Genomic DNA, 22,070 nt, shown 5'->3' on the forward strand with positions numbered 1-22,070 from the left:
CTGAGAATGCTCTGACAGGCAGAGTGTAGACAGGCGCTTGTACAATTCTAACCTGTAATACATCCCATCCCATCCCTGCCATATTCATGACACAAAACTATGTATCATACAATAACGTTCAGTAGGAACCAGAGTGAAAACTCTAAGCTCACTTTCCTTGGGGACATCACTGAGTCAGGATTTTTAACCCAGGGTCTCAAGAGGGGAAAGGCTAGCAAATTCCTTACTGATCAGCGTCCTTTGAAATATTTAATGGGGAAAAGACTGTCTGTGAATCTGTTAAATGTTTGGAGAAGACATTTTTACGTACAAATAAAGCCTATATTCTTTCCAAGATCATGCTGGGCATTAGACTCCTGATGTCTTACTCAGGTGACAAAGATTGTAATATCAGACTGAAAATGTCACAAATCAAATCTTGTCTCCTGTTGTGCCTTATAGTAAGGATTCAATATGGAACAGGCCAGATTTCTTATGATTACTTTGGTTAGGATGGGGCCATTTCTCTGTTCTGTATGTGGCTTCCTAATTTGCATGTAACTTTCAGCTTGGATTCATTGTGTACATGAGGATCCATTCTGCTAGCGTGAAGATACTGTTCTTGAATAAAATGCTTATTCAGCATACTTTATTCAAAAAAGAGTGAGTGGCAATTGTCAAATTGCGTTCCACTTTCACGAAAGACCCCTCCTCATTCTGCTCCACATTTCCCTCCAATGTCAAAATAGCTCAGGAAAACTCCACAGGCAGGAAATAAATTTGTAACTTCAGCTTGTGTTTATTTAATATTTTACCAGTTGTGCTGTTATGCCATTGATAACATTTCATCTCAGAATCTTGTTTTCAAACTGAATTTCAAACAGTCCTTTTATAAAACCTGTCGATATCAGATTAAGGCTGGCAGCTGTTAGCTAACAAGAGATTACTTCTATCAGTAGCAGAATAACTACAACTGTCACCTGTGTGTTTTTGATATTGGAAACACTGTTAGCTTGATTGCTTTCCCTGGGTGCCCAATCTCGTTTCCTGGAATCTGCAATGTTTGGACAGAATAACTATAGATAATCCTGCTTTAAAGAACATTGATTTATAATGTGGTCACTTTTTCGGATATTTGTTTCATTGTTTTGAACTAATATAATACAGTAAATGTATAGCATGTCATTTACAGACTAGTCATCAGGTCATAAAATTAACAGATCTTTATCCAGAATAAAAAACTATTGTGGCACCATGGAGATATAAACTCAATGCAAAAAAAAGACAAGATGTATGATGCTGACTGGCTTCTCTGAAAGGTTATAAGAATGTTTACATTATCAATATATCAAGAAAGTAGAATTGTTTTCCTAGTTATTTGCAAATGAAGACTTTTTTCCCTTTAATGTCCACTTGAAGAAAACCTAGCTGTCATCCAGCTGTAATAATTCTGGTGGCAAAATTTATATCTGACTCAAATCCTGCCACTACCCTAACCACACACTTGGGAAAGAATTATGACAAAACACTACACAGGTGTCAAGGGTACAGAAAAACACTTAGTCTTCTCAAGCACAAAACGACTGACAACTAACTTACACAATCACACTTGTCTTTACTATTACCTTGTACCTTTGCAGATGAAAGCCTTCTGGAACAATATGTTCAATGGCTTTCTAGTCATCCCTATGTATGCAACTCAGTCATCCCTATGTAGCAACTCAGATCAGCTGTAAGCCTGCTGTGTGCTCCTGGAACCAGGATCTTGGACCAAAATGTGTCTCTTGGTCTTAATATGGCACTCCAGAATGGAATACCTTTTCTGCTTCACAGGCTAAAGACAAAATCTAGTAGTCTAATCTCACTCATTGAGATTCTTAATCCTGATCTTTCCTTTTTAGTTTTGAGAGAGCCTACAGTATAAACTTGCCAACTTTTACTAAATTTGTCCCATCACATAAATATGATCCAATTTTCTAATTAATTATAGTAGCTTAATTTTTTTCCTTTTCAATGCACCTGGTACAACCCTTCGTCTGGAATGGATTAGAATAATAGAATATCAGTGTTGGAAGGGACCTCTGGAGGTCATCTAGTCCAACCCACTGCTCAAAGCAGGACCAATCCCCTACTAAATCATCCCAGTCAGGGATTGGTCAAGCCTGACCTTAAAAACCTCCAAGGAAGGAGATTCCACCACCTCCCTAGGTAACCATTTCAGTGTTTCACAACCCTCCTAGTGAAAAAGTTTTTCCTAATATCCAACCTAAATCTCTCCCACTGCAACTTGAGACCATTACTCCTTGTTCTGACATCCGCTACCTCTGAGAACAGTCTAGATCCATCCTCTTTGGAACCCCCTTTCAGGTAGTTGAAAGCAGCTATCAAATCCTCCCTCATTTTTCTCTTCTGCAGATTAAACAATCCCAGTTCCCTCAGCCTCTCCTCATAAGTCATGTGTTCCAACCCCCTAATCAGTTTTGTTGCCCTCCGCTGGACTCTTTCCAATTTTTCCACATCCTTCTTGTAGTGTGGGGCCCAAAACTGGACACAGTACTCCAGATGAGGCCTCACCAATGTCAAATAGAGGGGAATGATCACATCCTTCGATCTGCTGGCAATGCCCCTACTTATACAGCCCAAAATGCTGTTAGCCTTCTTGGCAACAAGGGCACACTGTCGACTCATATCCAGCTTCTCGTCCACTGTAATCCCTAGATCCTTTTCTGCAGAACTGCTGCCTAGCCTTTCGGTCCCTAGTCTGTAGCAGTGAATGGGCTTCTTCCGTCCTAAGTGCAGGGCTCTGCACTTGACCTTGTTGAACCGCATCAGATTTTTTTTGGCCCAATCCTCTAGTTTGTCTAGGTCCCTCTGTATCCTATCCTATCCTACCCTCCAGCATATCTACCACTCTTCCCAGTTTAGTGTCACTGGCAAACTTGCTGAGGGTGCAGTCCACGCCATCCTCCAGATCATTAATGAAGACATTGAACAAAACCGGCTCCAAGACCGACCCTTGGGGCACTCCGCTTGATACCGGCTGCCAACTAGACATGGAGCCATTGATCACTACTCATTGAGCCAGACGATCTAGCCAGCTTTCTATCCCCCTTATAGTCCATTCATCCAGCCCATACTTCTTTAACTTGCCGGCAAGAATACTGTGGGAGACCATATCAAAAGCTTTGCTAAAGTCAAGGAATAACACATCCACTGCTTTCCTCTCATCCACAGAGCCAGTTGTCTCATCATAGAAGGCAATTAGGTAGTCAGGCATGACTTGCCCTTTATGAATCCATGCTGACTGTTCCTGATCACTTTCCTCTCCTCTAAGTGCTTCAGAATTGATTCCTTGAGGACCTGCTCCATGATTTTTCCAGGGACTGAGGTGAGGCTGACTGGCCTGTAGTTCCCCAGATCCTCCTCCTTCCCTTTTTTAAAGATGGGGACTATAGTAGCCTTTTTCCAGTCATTTGGGACCTCCCCCGATCGCCATGAGATTTCAAAGATAATGGCCAATGGCTCTGCAATCACAGCTGCCAACTCCTTTAGCACCCTCGGATGCAGTGCGTCCGGCCCCATGGACTTGTGCTCGTCCAGATTTTCTAAATAGTCCTGAACCATTTCTTTCTCCACAGAGGGCTGGTTACCTCCTCCCCATGCTGTGCTGCCTAGTGCAGCAGTCTGGGAGCTGACTTTGTTCGTGAAGACCGAGGCAAAAAAAGCATTGAGTATATTAGCTTTTTCCACGTCCTCTGTCACTAGGTTGCCTCCCTCATTCAGTAAGGGGCCCACACTTTCCTTGACCACATTCTTGTTGCTAACATTCCTGAGAAACCCTTCTTGTTACTCTAAACATCTCTTGCTAGCTGCAACTCCAAGTGTGATTTAGCCTTCCTGATTTCACTCATGCATGCCTGAGCAATATTTTTATACTCCTCCCTGGTCATTTGTCCGATCTTCCACTTCTTGTAAGCTTCTTTTTTGTGTTTAAGATCAGCAAGGATTTCACTGTTAAGCCAAGCTGGTCACCTGCCATATTTACTATTCTTTCTACACATTGGGATGGTTTGTTCCTGCAATCTCAATAAGGATTCTTTACAATAAAGCCAGCTCTCGTGGACTCCTTCCCCCCTTATGTTGTTCTCCCAGGGGATCCTGCCCATCAGCTCCCTGAGGGAGTCAGTCTGCTTTAGGAGATTTGTATTTGAGACGTCTGAATAAATACTGCAAAAACTTAGAAAAGTTAGATGCGTGCAAGTCACCAGGGCCTGATGAAATGCATCCTAGAATACTCAAGGAGCTAATAGAGGAGGTATCTGAGCCTCTAGCTATTATCTTTGGAAAATCATGGGAGACGGGAGAGATTCCAGAAGACTGGAAAAGGGCAAATATATTGCCCATCTATAAAAAGGGAAATAAAAACAACCCAGGAAACTACAGACCACTTCTGTGCCAGGGAAGATAATGGAGCAAGTAATTAAGGACATCATCTGCAAACACTTGGAAGGTGGTAAGGTGATAGGGAACAGCCAGCATGGATTTGTGAAGAACAAATCATGTCAAACCAATCTGATAGATTTCTTTGATAGGATAACGAGCTTTGTGGATAAGGGTGAAGCTGTGGATGTGGTATACCTAGACTTTAGTAAGGCATTTGATAGTCTTGCATGATATTCTTATCGATAAACTAGGCAAATACAATTTAGATGGGGCTACTATAAGGTGGGTGCATAACTGGCTGGATAACCGTACTCAGAGAGTTGTTATTAATGGTTCCCAATCCTGCTGGAATGGCATAACGAGTGGGGTACCGCAGGGGTCTGTTTTGGGACTGGCTCTGTTCAATATCTTCATCAACGACTTAGATATTGGCATAGAAAGTACGCTTATTAAGTTTGCGGATGATACCAAACTGGGAGGGATTGCAACTGCTTTGGAGGACAGGGTCATAATTCAAAATGATCTGGACAAATTGGAGAAATGGGCTGAGGTAAACAGGATGAAGTTTAACAAAGTTTAACTTAGGAAGAAAAAATCAGTTTCACACATACAGAATGGGAAGAGACTGTCTAGGAAGGAGTACGGCAGAAAGCGATCTAGGGGTTAGTGGACCACAAGCTAAATATGAGTCAACAGTGTGATGCTGTTGCAAAAAAAGCAAACATGATTCTGGGATGTATTAACAGGTGTGTTGTGAGCAAGACACGAGAAGTCATTCTTCCGCTCTACTCTGCTCTGGTTAGGCCTTAGCTGGAGTATTGTGTCCAGTTCTGGGCACCGCATTTTAAAAAAGATGTGGAGAAATTGGAAAGGGTCCAGAGAAGAGCAACAAGAATGATTAAAGGTCTTGAGAACATGACCTATGAAGGAAGGCTGAAAGAATTGGGTTTGTTTAGTTTGGAAAAGAGAAGACTGAGAGGGGACATGATAGCAGTTTTCAGGTATTTAAAAGGGTGTCATAAGGAGCAGGGCCAGCTCCAGGGTTTTGGCCGCCCCAAGCAGCCCCCCCCGCCCCCCAAAAAAAGCCGCGATCGCGATCTCCGGCGGCAATTCGGCGGGAGGTCCTTTGGTCCCAGCGGGAGTGAGGGACCGTCCGCCGAATTGCCGCCGAATACCTGGACTTGCCGCCCCTTGCCGGAGCGGCCGCCCCAAGCACCTGTTTGTCAGGCTGGTGCCTGGAGCCGGCCCTGATAAGGAGGAGGGAGAAAACTTGTTCACCTTAGCCTCTAAGGATAGAACAAGAAGCAATGGGTTTAAACTGCAGCAAGGGAGGTCTAGGTTGGACATTAGGAAAAAGTTCCTAACTGTCAGGGTGGTTAAACACTGGAATAAATTGCCTAGGGAGGTTGTGGAATCTCTGTCTCTGGAGATATTTAAGAGAAGGTTAGATAAATGTCTATCAGGCATGGTCTAGACAGTATTTGGTCCTGCCATGTGGGCAGGGGACTGGACTCTATGACCTCTCGAGGTCCCTTCCAGTCCTAGAATCTATGAATCTATGAAAAAAAGCTTTCTCTTTGGCAATTTCTAAATCAAATTCATTCTGCTAATATTCATGACCATTTAGATCAGTTTTCCATCAATATATATAATCCATTTGGATTTAAACCACAATAAAAGCTCTCCTATATAGCTATAGGCACTCTAGAATTAACTGCGATAACAGTCCAATAATAAAGGCACTAAGCAGTATACAGTATCATATACAGGAAACAAATTAATCTAGCTAGCCAAGAAATCAAACCTGCAGAAGAAATCTCTTTCCATTCTTCCAGTTATGCATACCCTCACTTTTCCTCCCAAACTCTGTCAAACAGATAGCATTAGTGCAAACAACTGTGTTCTCAAGCATATTCATGAAGAGAGAATCTCTGCTCCAATCACATGTACATTTGCATTGAACTTAGGTGGCCAATTATGGATCTGGTAAATGGAATCACCAGAGATTCAAGGGAATGTGTGTAGTGAACCCTTCACAAGCAATTCAAAGAGAGAAATTTGTTTGCAAAATCATTTGCTGAATTCTTTGAAACGGAACAAGACCGTACTTCAACAAATGACTGAAGTATGTGCTTAACATTAAGTTCATGCACAAGGCCCACTGAAGCCAATGGATCTCAAGCACATGGTTACATACTTTGCTAAATTGGGGCGCAAATAACTAAAAATCACAGGCTGTTCACAAATGGGGGCTGGGGGGAAGGGTTCAGTTTGCTGATTTAATTGTTCATTATGAATTACATGGGCCGCTCTGTTTATTTATTATCACTGTAGTGCCTAGGAACCCTAGTCGTGGATCAGATCCCCACTGTTAGGTGCTGCACAAACACAGAACAAAAAGATAGCCTATTCTCCAAGGAGCGTATAGTTGGTGGAAGCTAGGGCGCACATGAACCAAGTGACTTAGCTAACAGCAGGTGGGCTTTGTGGAAAGCAGCAGACAGATTGTATAAAAAAATCTCTGTCGGATTTTCAAAGCTCATGATGAATAGGAATGTAATGTTCTGCTATGTCCCCAACTACTATGATGTAGTTTTAAAGTAGGGAAAAGTATATTTTTCAGGTGACAATTCTACCACTGTAGATAATACCAAATTTAATGCAAGGTTTTGCTGACAAAAACTGACTGTATCTAGGTGTGTGTGGTTTTTTGTTGTTGTTTGTTTTTTTGGGGGGGTTGTAGAAATTTTTACAACTTTGCCATTTATGCAGAGATAAAATACACAAAAGCAGCTTTAAAGTTTTTTTCCCCAGCCAAACCTACATTTGATCTTAAACAGTTTTTAAAAAAAAAACCTAATGAAAACAGTAGTTTATTTTTGGACAGTTTCCCCATCAGTGAGGCTGTTTTCACAATGCTCATGAAATGTACCATTTAATTTGTTCCATGCTGCAAAATCTTTGTAGCTGCCGAATCTTGCCTTCAACCCTAATTAACAAAATTGATTTTAATTAAAATAAGAATGGAGAGCTAACTTTATGCTCTTCTCTCCCTGATACAAAATGCCAACTTTATCCTCATTTTAAACCACATATTTTAAATAAAATCTCTTCTTTCCTACTCCTCCACAGCTGCCAAATCTCGCCTGATATCCAGTTTTAAGCCATGCTATGCTGTAGTATGCACAAAGGCAACATTTTATTTTTATTATATATATATATATATGAAATGAGATTTCCAAGAAAACCTATGGAATATGGATGTCTAGTTTCCTTCAAAATGAATGTAAGTGGTGTCTAGATCTTCTAGGTATCTTTGAAAATCTCTCCTATACTGTTATGGAAGTGCCACCAGTTAATACTGTTGCTTATACACTGTGTTCAGGTTTTTTTGTGTGCGAGCAAGTGTTAAGTCTTGGAAGACATGCAGTGATGTTGTTTTTTAATATATAAGGTTCTGTGTAAAGAAAGTGGTCCTTACAGCAGGAGATGACAGAGCATCAGGAGTGTTTAATCTCTGCCTTCGTCTTCTGATTAGAGTAGATTCTTGGGACATAATTGCTCCTTAGGAACCAGACATTGGTTTGGCTCTGAGATTCCTGAACAAACAGATTGGCCTGAATGATGTCTGACCACATCTGTTTCAGGACTGGTGTGTATGCATAAATAGTATAAATTACACTTAAAATATACCCAGTCTCTGCCTCAATAATTTTTCCTCCACTGGGAAACTGACCTGAAAGGCTCCAGCCATCTGACACTGCACATCAAGAGGTGATTGTGACGTTGTGTAGTCTATATGGTTTTATAAAAATATGATAAGTGAATATAATGTAACTAGAATATGCTTCATGCAAAAGGTCTCTTGTTAGGTATCATTACAAAGTTTATAATCTACTGAGTGTGATCATGCTATTTGTATAAATGTACCACTCTTGTATCTAAAACTAGAAATATGAAATATAACTCTGAGGGCCTACTGTAATTATGTAAAGTGTGGGCCATTAAGGAGGGTTTGGAATTTTGATGACTCCCATTGTCTGCAGATGGCTGTATTTACCTGTGAGTCTTCCTGTATATGTGTGTGCTGGCAAGTGAGTAATGAAGTCTTGCAGTGACATGTGATCATGTCACCTGAACTGGAATCCATCTTTAACCTGGTGCTTTTCCAGTGAGGGGGGGGGAAACCCAGAGGGACAGAGGGTTCCCGCCTTATGCAAAAGATATATAAAGGGGTGGAAGAGAACAAGGGGAGGGAGGAGCCATCATGAAGAATCCCCTAGCTATCACCTGAGCTGGAACAAGAGCTGTACCAGGGGAAAGAATTGTGCCCAGGCTTGGAATGTGTCCAGTCTGAGAAAAAACTTACTGAAGCATCTCTGAGGGTGAGATTATCTGTATTCAGTTTGATTAGGCATAGATTTGCGCATTTTATTTGATTTTGCTTGGTGACTTACTTTGTTCTGTCTGTTACTACTTGGAACCACTTAAATACTACTGTCTGTATTTAATAAAATCACTTTTTATTTAGTAATTTACTCAGTGTATGTATTAATACCTGGGGGAGCAAACAGCTGTGCATATCTCTCTATCAGTGTTATAGAGGGCGAACAATTTATGAGTTTGCCCTGCATAAGCTTTATGCAGGGTAAAATGAATTTATCTGGGTTTAGACCCCATTGGGAGTTGGGCATCTGAGTGCTAAAGACAAGCACACTCCTGTGAGCTGTTTTCAGGTAAACTTGCAGCTTTGGGACAAGTGATTCAGACCCTGGGTGTCTGGCTCAGCAAGACAGGGTGCTGGAGTCCTGAACTGGCAGGGAAAACAGAAGCAGGGGTAGTCTTTGCACATCCGGTGGCAGCTCCCAAGGGGGTTTCTGTGATCCAACCCGTCACAGTGATGCTGGTGTCAGAATGGGACATTGATGTCAGCAAAGGGACAATAATATATTTGTTAAGTTGGGTTAAATAGAAACAGCAACCTCTACCAGTTCATTTAAAAGCTGATTTCTTCTGCTATGTAAGCATTTTCGTTTTCAGCCCTGTCTCCATGCTGAAGAGGGCAGGGCCAATTGGAGTGTTCAGTGCCATCAGAAAGAGGTGATTTCCAAGGACAAACAGCTGTGTACAGCTCAGAATCTCAGAACCGACACAATCCAAAATGAATGTGGAGTTCATTGCAGCTGTAGGTTTCTTAACATGCCAGCGTGAGAATGCAGTGTAATAGCCTTTCATGAACACTCATCTTTGCAAAAAGAACAGGAGTACTTGTGGCACCTTAGAGACTAACAAATTTATTAGAGCATAAGCTTTCGTGGGCTACTGCCCACTTCTTCGGATGAGCTTATGCTCTAATAAATTTGTTAGTCTCTAAGGTGCCACAAGTACTCCTGTTCTTTTTGCGGATACAGACTAACACGGCTGCTACTCTGAAACTCATCTTTGCATGACACATCCCTCAAGGTTTTAAATGTTGGTTCGAGAATGTTTCAGGAAAGCATTTTAAATAATAAAGACATTTATTGGTCCGAGACTTTCAAAATTAGGAGCCTAAAATTTGGTCCCCACATGTATATTTAGAGACCTAAATACGGGGCCTGATTTTTTTTCAAGAGGGCGGAGAACCCAGCAGCTCCCGCAGGCTTCAGCTGTTCCCCTTCTCTTAGCCTAGTCTGCCCTTTGAGCTCTTGGGTCAGGAACCACTCTTCTTGGATGACTTGGCAGGCACCTAGCACATTCCAAGTAGAAGGACTGGATTTGAGGAATGCTAAAACCTATGCTTGCTTATGGCATTATGTCTCTTAAACACCTAGGGTGAAGTTTTCAAAAGGACTCAGCTCCCAGCATAACTCATTGGGAACAATGAGGGCTGCTGTACCCTGGTAGTTTGAAAAACTGGCCATCTCATTTATGTGCCTAAATGACAGCTGTTAAATGATGAGCTCTTTTAAAAAACCTGGCCCCTGTAAAACTACCGCTAATAAATTACCAAGAGTAAAATAAACAGGTCATGCTTACCCCTTTAAAAATGTTTGTTGTGTGTAAAGGAGCAGCTGAACACAAATATTGTTCATCTACATAAAAATAGAAAAATGGGGGGGGGGAGGGGATGAGTCACAATTCGGTCTCTGTTCTGCTGCTCGTTTAGTCAGGATTACAAAGTGCCATTCCACCCCTAAAATGCTGGGTTTTTTGAAAAGGACATGAAAACAATTACTTTCTCCCCTATCTGAATATCTCATGTTTGGAATGTGATTAATGAGGTGTCTTGAAAAAATAATATTGATCCTGAAGATTTCTCTTTCCTCCTCATCATAAGGCCATTTTTATTGGGTATGTTTCCTCAAATCTGAGTGATGGGTTATTACACTGGTTCTGAGGATGTGGCTGGAGACTTGTGGTGGTCAACTGCACTCTTTTTTGTGGAACAAAGAGGAACTCAGTCATTGTACAAGCCTGTTTCCTTCTTGTTTCCATCCGCTAAATGGCATTACAAGACCTACAACCAGGGCCGGCTCTAACTTTTTTGCTGCCCCAAGCAGCAAAAAAAAGCGCCGCCCCCCCTGCCGAGTGCCACACTGCGCCCCCCCCAGCGCCACGCCCCGTGCTGCCCCCCGCCGCCGGAGCCCGCCCCCCCGAGTGCCGCCGGAGCCCCCCCCAATGCCGCGCCCCACGCCGCCCCCCCCATCGAGTGCAGCCGGAACCCCCCCCCAAGCACCGAGCCCCGCGCCGCCGGAGCCCGCCCCCGACCCCCGCTGAGCGCCGCCGCAACCCCCCCCCAGCGCTGCGCCCACGCCGCCCCCCCGCCGAGCGCCACGCCGCCGGAGCGCCCCCCCCCCCCGCGGAATGCCGCGCCGTGCTCCCCCCGCCGCCCCTTACCAGGTGCCGCCCCAAGCATGTGCTTGGTTGCCTGTTGCCAGCCCTGCCTCCAACACTGTATGACTTACTTAATGCTGCTTTCCCATGTGAGCCATTGCATTGTGCATGAAAATGAAAGTAGTCCTCTAATTTCTAAATGGAAGAAATGGAAATGTTTGAGAACCCCTGGATTATTATAACGTTGCTTCTAGCCACATCGTCATGAGCACTTTGTAGAGAAATACTCCGCAAGGCAAACTAAGTGGCTACAAATAACTTGGTTTATCTGAACTACCTTGTTCTGTAAATTCCAAAGAATTCAAGGAGTATGCCTATTGTCTGTTCCCTCATGAATAAAGTTTTGCTTTGGGAAAGGTGATCTGGGGCATATATAATATGACTATTTGGGGGGAGTGAATGGAGAATTATTCTGTGTCAGGTAGAGAGGTTGCAGATAATCAAAAAGTGATTAGTATATAAAGAAATTGTCATTGAAAGTGTTAATGGTAATTTAAAATATATTGACTCAAAACCAAGACTGTTTTTAATTAGATTGGGTCTTAATTATATTTATATTCCCCTTAAATTCTTTGTTTTAACATTTTCTTTTTTCTGTCTTTTCTCTTTTATATTCCCCTGTTGTGAAATATCATAAAATAATAAATATGTTCAAAGTGTTGTAATGTTGCTGTATTTCACTCTGTAATTGTAGAATCCTGCAGCAGCCTGGCAGATGCAACACTTGCTGCTCTGGGTGTCCCTGAACCTCTGACTGTCAGAAGCTAGGACTGGATGACAGGAGATGGATCACTTGATATTTGCCTTGTTCTGCTCATTCCTTCTGAGGTATCTGGTATTGGTCACTGTTGCAAGACAGGATATGGGTATAGATGGACAATTGGTCTGACACAGTATGGCCATTCTTACATTCACTGAAGTCAATCAAAGACTTTAAATTGATTTCCATGGAAGCCCATCTTCAGCAGAAGTTGGTTGACTCATAGAGCTGTATGTGGCTCATACATTGCATTTATGAGTGATGCATCTGTCTGTTTCATAGCTCCAAGTGCAGCAATTGTATCAGCGGAAGCTGATCGTTTGTTCCTTTGTTTTTCAATAATTCTCCTCTTAAATAATTGAGTGGTGTGATTAAATTTATATGAACTTGTATGCATTTGTGTGTGTTTATATATAATATATAATGAAATGTAATCGACACTGGGAGACATTCAAATATCCTAGATGCTGGATGACCAACTTTTTTTTAGGTTGCATTAGCACCCTCCACATCCTCACATTAATAATGAAAAGGCAGAAGAGCAAAAGCCCTGAGTCTTCTGTCCTTGTTATAGTTTTAGATGACTGCTGGTCATGTGGCCCCAGACCTTCATGTATACATATACTGGTTAGCTGTGTCTTGGATTTTATAACCGCATGCTTCCTTTAGCATATAATAAAAGAAATGGTCAGGAACATATCTTATCAAATTATATTTTGCTTTCTCTAGGTTTGCATTTTTGTGTTGACAAATAGTGCAGCAGATTAGTGTGTTAGCATAAATGAAGTGAAGGTGGATTTAATAGCAGTTAAGGGATGGTATTAAAAATGTTTGTTTCTTTCTCACACACACATACTTGCTCACTTGATCACTGATTAGACAAGGTTGACACTTTAGTGACAACCACTTTAAGTTCTGGTATTGAGTAATATCAGCCAACACTTTTCCAGCCACTGGGGCCAAATTCAGTGCTGAAATCAGCAGGCACAACTCCATGGGCATCAGAGTCCCCATATCCAGAAGTCTGAGGAATGTCAGACCTGGCCCATTTCTAGATGTAGATAAAGTATGAAAATGTCTTCCTTTAAAATATGAGATTAATCAAACTGTTTTACTCAGAGATAATATTAAGATAGTCTAGTTATTACATCCCTTGTCCTCAATTTGGCACAGGATATCAAGCTAAGTGTTAAGATGAGCATTTTGATAATGAAAAGGTAGGGTAGGCCAACTTATTACAGAAAAGATGAGGCAACTGGGATACTGTGCTATGGCAACATGTTCCCCCAGGGTGAAATCCTGTTCCTACTGAAGGCATTGGGAGTTTTGCCATTGATTTCAATAGTGCCAAGGTTTCACCTCAAGTGTCACAATGTCACTGTCTTGGGGAGTATGAATAAAGATGCATCAATATGATGAGGTTAACTTGTCCTGCAGAGACATTTTGTCATCCCTTACTTTTGTGTGTGAGAATTAGTGAGAGAGAGAGAGAGAGAGAGAGAGAGAGAGAAAGAATTGTTCTGAGCTGCAAGAAAAATCAAGCTATAGAAATGAAGTGAAAAGGTGTAATTCTCACCAATGCTAAGAGTAATCAGTTTTGTCAGAGCACTGATGGGGCTAATTTTGTGTTAGGTAAGAGGGAATGGAAAGTAGTAATAAGGGAAATCCTTCCCTCTTTGTGTCCAATTTAATATGTAAAGAAAAGCGTTTATCCTGGATCTAATACAATACAGCTTTAAGGCAAAGGGATTGGCTGACTCAGAGGACTGGCAATGAGAAATAAAACTTTGTCTTTAGGTTACCAGCTGGAAACCATCCCAGATGGCACTAACGAAGTAGTGTTACCCTCTGGTGTCTTTGCTGACCTGCATGAACATTTTTTGGTCATCTCAACCCTGTTCCAAGAAGTGTCCCCATCACAAGAATCACCTCCACTATTGGCACTGTTGCTCTTCTTGACAGTGTAAGTAAAGGCCAAAGACTGAATGGGCCTGGGTACTGAACTACATTCTCACTGCTCGGGATGACACTAAGTCAGCGGGGAAGGCACATTAGCAGTACAGCATGAGAAATCTTGTACTGCCAATGTGCATGGCATACTCATACAATAAGGAAATAGAGGGCTTCAGTCCCTACAGCTATTTGTCACAGAATTCAGCTATGGTCCATAGAAATGAAGTGAGGATTATTTAGGCATAAAGCAGTATGTGCATAGTATTATGACAGTGAGAGAGAGGTGTTGATAACAAGGAAATGTATCTGAATTCCAGTAGATGCAAGGGTAGGTCTTTGCAACCAGAATAACGACAGAAAGAAAATGTTGCACCTCATTTAAAAGGAACAGACAGCGTCAGCACTCCAAAATATGTAAATGCTTTTGCTCTGAGCATTTATAGTGCTTTTGTAGTAAACAGATTTGAAAGCTAAAGTAGGTAGAGTGCTAAAAATGTAGTGTAAGTGCCATGAATATATAATTATTTGGTGGTTTGAGTTATTGTGCACATTGCCTTATTCCCAGTCCTATGCTATCCGGATTCTATGTCTGGTTCACTGATAGACTTCCTATGTGACCTGGGGCAAGTCTCCTAACCTTTCTTTGTCCTAGTTTTCCCATCTGTAACATGTGGATACTTCCCTATGTCGTAGGGGTATTGAAAGGTTCAACTAGTAAATGTTTGTAAAGCACTAAATTCACATAGCTTTCCTTTCTACCACAAAGCACCCACGCTAAAAGTTATGTAAAAAGATCAAGACACTTTACAGAGAAATTGCTTGTGACTCCATAGTTAAGATTGAGTTCCATTTGACACTTAGTGTGGATTCAAATTTTTTGGTGTTCCCAGACAAAAGACTATTATAAAATGGAATTAAGGTTGAAAGTACATATTAGTAACTTAAAGATGATAAAGCATTATAGGCTGTTGTAATTGCTCCAAATCAAACATTATAAACCCAGAGAATTCAGACTTAAGGTTGCACTTAAAAATGACCTGAACATGTTAAATTAAGATATGCACAGAAAAGGCACCCAAACAGCCTTAACTCTGCCCTGTAGTGACACAATGCAATACTCATCCAATTATGATTAAGGAAACTTAGTGTTCTTGGTCCCAGATGTGATTAAACTGATTTTTAAAGACACCTATTTTATCTCCTCATGGTGTCCCTACAGGGCAGAGTTAAGACTGTTTCTTAAGGGTGGGTTGTGACTTCAATGGGCTATACAGAGCACGAACCAAGTTGTACATGTCTTGCTCATGTGAGGAGTCCCACTAGACCTAAAGCTGCTCCCACTTGCATCAGTTTAATACCGTTATCACACCATTGACTTTAATGGAGTAACTCTCTTGATTTACACTGATTTAAGTCAGGAGAAGCAAGCTCATTGATGAAACTATTGATTAAGGCAGATGAGATCTGAACCAAAGTAACTCATGTCTTTTTTACCTATTGTATGTACCAAGAATAGTAATACTTGTATGTCTTCTTACCTAAGCAAAACATGCGTTGTCTACAACTGGATTTTTGCCTGAGAAAGGAAGATAGTCCTACAAGGTTGCGTCCTCCAGGATGTTCTGGTGCAATAGTAGGGATGCTATTGCAGAATGATTGGGTGGACAAGTAGAATGATCATTTTAAAGGAATCCAACATTTAGCTCTTCTAAGATCTTTGTTGATCTTCTCAACAAATTCACAACTTATTTTATTGTTTAAAATAATTAATGACAAGCCATCAGTGCACATGGAAGCCCATACATGGGGAGAATGGAAGTGCTTTTTGAAACATGCATCATCCAAGGAAATACCATATGAGCATGGAAGCTCTGAGGAACCCAATGCAGCTGTTTAGTACAATCAAGGAGGAGTCTGGAGAGTTGAGGTTTTTCAGGAAGCAGAAGTTAGGGATGTTGGAAGTGGATGGAAGGCTTTCTGTATCTATGCTCCAAAAAGGAAACGCATTCATCACAGCCAGTTTTTAATGAACATTTAAATTATAAAATATGTTGCTAAAATATTCTTTTCACATCAAGTGATATTGTCTGAGTAACATTTGTATGTGAATGGAGAAATAAAAGATTTTTAATAGCTGAGCATGTACAGTTACAATGAGAGTGAGGTCCAGTACAAATTACCAAGTCACATAATGTAATGTGCTCCAGGTAGGGGACAGAATTGGGCAAAACTCTGCATGTTTAGTTAATATACTTTGAAAAATGATGTGAAAGTGAAAATGGTTTTTACAAATGCAATCCAAATTACAATGATCAATACAGCAAATGTTTGGAGGGAAATCTCATCCCTCCTCTCGCATTTGCTTCCAGGGGGTACATACATCCTCAAACTCAGCAGAACTAGTGTATTTCCTGTCATTTGGGGGGCAGAGAGTACGAATGGAGAGAGCCTGCAGATCCCTCCTTTGCCCTAAGGAGCTGTACTTTGCAGTGCTCCATTTGGAGACTAGCTGGTGTGCAGTGATTATGGAGGCTACCACCACCCTATGTCAGCTGTTGAATGACTGCACTTGAGCTATATGGCACCATTTTGCTCCTCCCTTCAACAACCTCTGAACAAATCTTTTTTAATTGGACTTTACCCAAGAGAAGGGATTTCAGCCCATAACATTAAGTTAATGATATAGGTGTAAACGTAGTGTATCTACAGCTAACCAACAACAACAACAACAAATGGTACTTCTGTCCATTGTCAGAGTATTATTTGAAACTATGTTGCATTTCAAGTGCCATAGTTATTGTGTATATTATGGAAAGTAAGAGATTTTCCCCCTTACTTTTTCTCTGCCAATGGGAAATACATTACAGGACTTAATTGATTAGGTTTCAATGATTAACTGTCATTCAATCATTGTCATTTTTACATTAGAGACACTGAAAGAATCAACATTATATATTACTGAGTGACCTAAACAATGAGATCTATTGTTTCTTCTCTTTGAGGATATTTTGCTCAAGCTGATAGTCTCACTGAAACGCAAGAAAGAAACTGCAGAAATGTAAATAGGCCTATATCATCCTACATTATGTATGTGTTTATTCAAAATCTGCTTTTATTGAATAGACTTGATATTCTCTTTAGGAAACTGGTGTGGTTGGATATTAATTTATTTCCTTCCACCTCTCCTGAGTCACTCTCACCACAGATTGCTTTGCTTTGCAAAGCTAGTCATGGTCAGTCCAAGAAAGGAGACTTTTTCTGCATTATTTTATCACATTTTAAGATAGCACTTTAATAAGGACAACACTTTCCTGCATGATTATTCATTTGCTTCTCCCTAGACATTATACAGAGGAAAAGATTTGAGTTTCAGATGCACAGCATGTATTGCAGATTACCTGCTGATGTGACTGCATGACCAAATTTTGTAGTGGATGTTTTCATGATGAGAAGTGTAACACATTGCAGATTAGAATCTGGACCAATGGTGGTTTAACTTCAGTGTGCCCTGACTTTTGATTCAGTTTTAAATAAGCATCCAAAAGGTTGAATGCTCTGAACTTTACACTAACTATGCAAATCTCTTGAGTCCACAAAATCAAACTAGAAAGCTCACAAGAATAGCCTGTCATTTGGTATTTCCATCACTTCCACTACCACAAGAACATAAAGTCTCAGTCTTTTAGAACTTCCAGTTCTGGTTCCAGCTGGGAATACCTACAAAAACCAGGTTTCATCTGGCAATATTTTGCCTTTTCTAGCTCCAGTTTTGGCCAGAGCCCCAGAAGTACAAACTCATGAAATGGGTGTTTAAGCTCTAGTTGTATTAAAGATTAAAAATAGGTAAAGTATCAAAGTACAGAGATGTTGATGTACCCTTCCGCAAAGAATATGCTTCCGGGGTACCTACCAACTCACTTGCAAGGGCAAATTATTGGATGACTCCTACCTGCTTGAGGGATTCATGTGGTGTTGTTTTTTCTGAGAAGCACAGCATTGGGAACTTTTTGCAGTTGTGAATGGTGTGTGTAGACTGCTGATATGCTGGCCTCACCAAATTTAGTAATCTATTTCACACATTTCTAAAGTGCCCATTATTGTAATATCTGTAGTATTAGCATAATATCAATCTTGGAAATGTTGCCTTCTGGAAGTATTGCTAGGAAGGATGTCAAAGTACAGCAGTTCAAGAAGTAGCTGTGATACCAAGTAATTAGCACATGCTGTACCATTATGTAGGTTTCTAGGAAGTGGGTGTGAATAACAAATATATGCTGTGTATGCCCTTCATTTCTGGAGAGTAGAGCTGTCAACTGTGTGGAAATGTTAGCAGTGTGAAGTTTGGTTCATTAGGAACATCCTGAGATTACTAAATTTGTTGTATTTTGGGACCTCAAATCACATGTATGTGTAGTCTATTATATTTTCTAGACTGGGTAATCCAATCTGATCTTTTGTACATAGTAATCTGAAACGTTTTTTGAAAATGTGTGGGAGAGGTGTAATGGTAATTCTAATTTAAAATTTCAGCAGAACAAGATGGGAGGGAAAATAGCCTCTGAAATTAGTATTTGACAGTTTAGCAGATAAGAAACAGCTTTTTAATAATTCTCAAATACTTGTGTATTTAATACATCATTTTATTAACTTCTGCTAAATGTGATGTTTGTATTGTATGGACAAGTGAAATATCTATATCAGGAAAACTCAGATGTGTCATACACAGTCTATTTTCTGTTCAGACAAGTTATGGAGACAGTGGATAACCTAATTTAGATTTATCAATATAAAGAAAGTTACTGTTTTTTTATGTTTATTTTTTTTGTTAAATATACTGCAGCTATGAGATTAAGGACTGTGGAACCTGGAGGAAATTCATGCATGGAGAAAAACATAAATGATCTACTTCAGGCAAACACTTTAAACTAACACAATTTGTAATTATACTGTCCAAAATTTGCTAAATTTCAAGTTTTTAATCTATTTTGTCAAATTGTCATTTGATAAAACACCTTTCAAATATGTCATAGAAAATGTTTCTTTACATTTTAATTTTATTTGTATTTCACTTAAATATTTCTGGGTTTTTGACCCATGATGGAGCTGGCTGAAATTTCTGGACAATTGAAAAAAGATTACAAAAATATCAAAAAAAAAAAAAAAAAAAGCTTTTCCAAACTTTTAATTACCATGAATTATTTTACTGTTTTTAAACAACTCTACTAGTATTATACTTTGGCAATGAATTAAATAGAAATAATTACTACTGTAATTTATTAAATAAGCAGACACATGCTCTATCCTTATGAAGACAGACCCTTGAACCCACATGTAGTCGTATTTAGAGTCAGTGCAATTTGCACAGGAATAAGAGTAAATTTAAGTGGATCCCTTTGTGAGATCAGAATCTAAGATACCATTTTCTGTTCAAGAACAGGATCCCAAACCAATCAATTTTCCTTGGTTCTATCAGAAATCTAAGTTGTGTATTTGAGAGCTAAGCACTAAAAAATGATTCCCATCATTCTTCATTCCTGATTAGTAACTAGTTCTGTTTAATGAATAAAATACCCAACTCAACACATGTGGAAGCCAGAGAACTGATTGCCAGTTTTGGATTGTATAGATCTTGTTTTAGGTTGGCAAGTAGTAATGTCTCTTTTTAGTGATGGAGAAATTGTCACACCTTCTAGGTTTCAATCTGCTGGAGTTCCCTCAATTGTGAGTTACTGTGTTACCTCTCTCAACATCAGCAAGGGAGAGCTTTGCTATTGCAAAACTGTCAGCTCCCTGACACCCCAGCCCTGATAGCAAACTCTTCAGGGCTCTGCTGGTCCAAACCTTGCATTGTTATGTGGAATCAGTAAACTCCAAATTCCTGAGTCCTCCAGAGAAATCTTTCTACAATGCATAGATTCTTCTTAATTTAACACTCCCAAAATCTTGTCAAATTTGCTGCTCCTTTAAAGAGACAATACACAGTAGCTTATTACCTTAGTTGGGGGTTAACAAACATTCTATTTTAATGAAACTACTGAGCTGCTTTATATTAAAAGTAAAGTAAATTAATAAGAGGACACAGGTTTAATAGATCTCAAGTATAAGGAATAAAGATAGAAATGGTTACAAACAAACAGAAGTGAGAATATGGTTCTTAAAACTTCAATTTAATTTAAGAAACTAGAACACCTTTGTGACATCCCCAGGGTACAATCTGAACTGTGGAATTGCTTTGGCCCCTTAACTCTCTAGCTCAGGATACCTCTGATTCTATTATCCTAGTGAAAAGCAATCCCTCCAGACTTCACTCTCACATAGCTATTAGCATGTGATGGCACACCCAAAGTTACATGAATGCTCTCACAGCCACTTATGAATTGTATACAGGGAGACACCGGCAAATTCCCCATTCAGCCCCAGCCTTGCACCCCAGAAATGTGCATCTTGCACTACTCGAGACCCTCTTGAACCATATAAGCTCATTAATTAGTTCTCCATATCATTAAAGAGTAGTGGATATGCACTAGCCTTTGTAACCTGAATAGATTCCCCAGACACTTCAGTCAAAGCTCTGTGGTTTAGATTAAATATTTAAACAAGTTTCTTAACTACCAAATGATAGATTTCATACAGGCATAGAAGTAAGGATTAATTACTTAAAGAAATAGAAGATAAAACAACAATCTAATTCCTGCACTTTTCCAAGGCTGCTAATCCTAAAAGCACAATAGGTTGTTTTACCATTAGCTGCAATACACTTTACAGACTGACTCCTTTCAGCCTGGGACCACTCCCTCACGTTCAGTGATTAGATAAAGTATCAGAGGTATAGCCGTGTTTGTTTTTGTGACTATAAACTATGAGGAGTCCAGTGGTGCCTTAAAGACTAACAGATTTATTTGGGTATAAAAACTTGTGTGGGTAAAAAAACCCACTTCTTCAGATGCATGGAATGAAAATTAGATCCAGGCATAAATATTGTGATGGGTTCCGTTGCAGAGACCCCCTTGGGACTGTCACCTGACATGCTGAGACTACCTCTGAGCCCATCTTCCCTGCCAGCTTGGGACTTCAGAACCCTGCCTTGTTGATCCAAATATGCTAATCTGCTGCAATACAGACCCAGGGTCTGACCTATGCTCCCAAAGCTGCAGACTTAGCTGAAAACAGCTTAGCAAGTGCTCCTGTCTCTAGCACCCAGCTCCCAATGGGATCCAAACCCCAAATGAATCTGTTTTACTCTGTATAAAGCTTATAAAAGGTAAGCTTATAAATTTTCTGTCCTCTATAACACTGATAGAGAGAGATGCACAGCTGTATGCTCCCTCAAGCTGTTTGCTTACTCTGGGTCCATTAATAAACAAAAGTGATTTATTAAGTATAAAAAGTAGGATTTAAGTGGTTCCAAGTAATAACAGACAGAACAAAGTAAGTTACCAAGCAAAATAAACAAAATACGTAAGTCTAAGCTTAATAAATTTAGAAACTGATTACAGATAAAATATCACCCTCAAATGTTCCAATACACTTCTTTCACAGACTAGACTCCTTCCTAGTCTGGGCCCAATCCTTTCCAGACCAACGTTGTGGCTTATGGCCTGGGTACAGCAATCACTCAGACCCCCATACTTACAGACCTTTGTTCCAGTTTCTTTCAGGCAGTTCTTTGGAGTGGAGAGGCCATCTCTTGAGCCATCTGAAGACAAAACGGAGAGGCTTCCAGGGACTTTTATATTCTCTTGTGGGTGGAAACCCTTTTGTTCTTCTGTGCAAAGTCAAAGCAACAAGATGGAGTTTGTAGCCACCTGGGCAAGTCACATGTCCATATATGATTCAGTTTTTTGCAGACCGATGCCATTGTTTACATGTTAGTTTGAATGTTCCTAGGAAAGGTCAGATGTGGATTGGTGTCTCCCAAAGTCCATTGTCAGTTAAGGGTTTCTTAATAGGACTATTCTCAGTAAGTGCCCATTCTCAAGAAACTGACCAAATGCTTCACTGAGGCTGCTTAGAATCAAACACATTGAGATACGAGTACATAGCCAGTATTCATAACTTC

The 22,070-nt window shown here is 40.3% G+C and overlaps 1 long non-coding RNA gene across 1 annotated transcript in view; it reads left to right on the forward strand.

Annotated features, from left to right (window-relative positions):
* Window positions 1–18,947, forward strand: part of LOC135972724 (uncharacterized) — a 64,523-nt gene extending 45,576 nt beyond the window's left edge. Inside the window, exons 2-4 of the long non-coding RNA XR_010589207.1 lie at window positions 11,993–12,126; window positions 13,856–14,021; window positions 15,555–18,947. This is a non-coding gene — a long non-coding RNA (uncharacterized LOC135972724). The remainder of the gene's footprint in view (window positions 1–11,992; window positions 12,127–13,855; window positions 14,022–15,554) is intronic.
* The last annotated feature ends 3,123 nt before the right edge of the window (window positions 18,948–22,070 follow it).

This window comes from Chrysemys picta, chromosome 7, assembly GCF_011386835.1.
Source record: "Chrysemys picta bellii isolate R12L10 chromosome 7, ASM1138683v2, whole genome shotgun sequence".
NCBI classification, from domain to species: domain Eukaryota; kingdom Metazoa; phylum Chordata; order Testudines; family Emydidae; genus Chrysemys; species Chrysemys picta.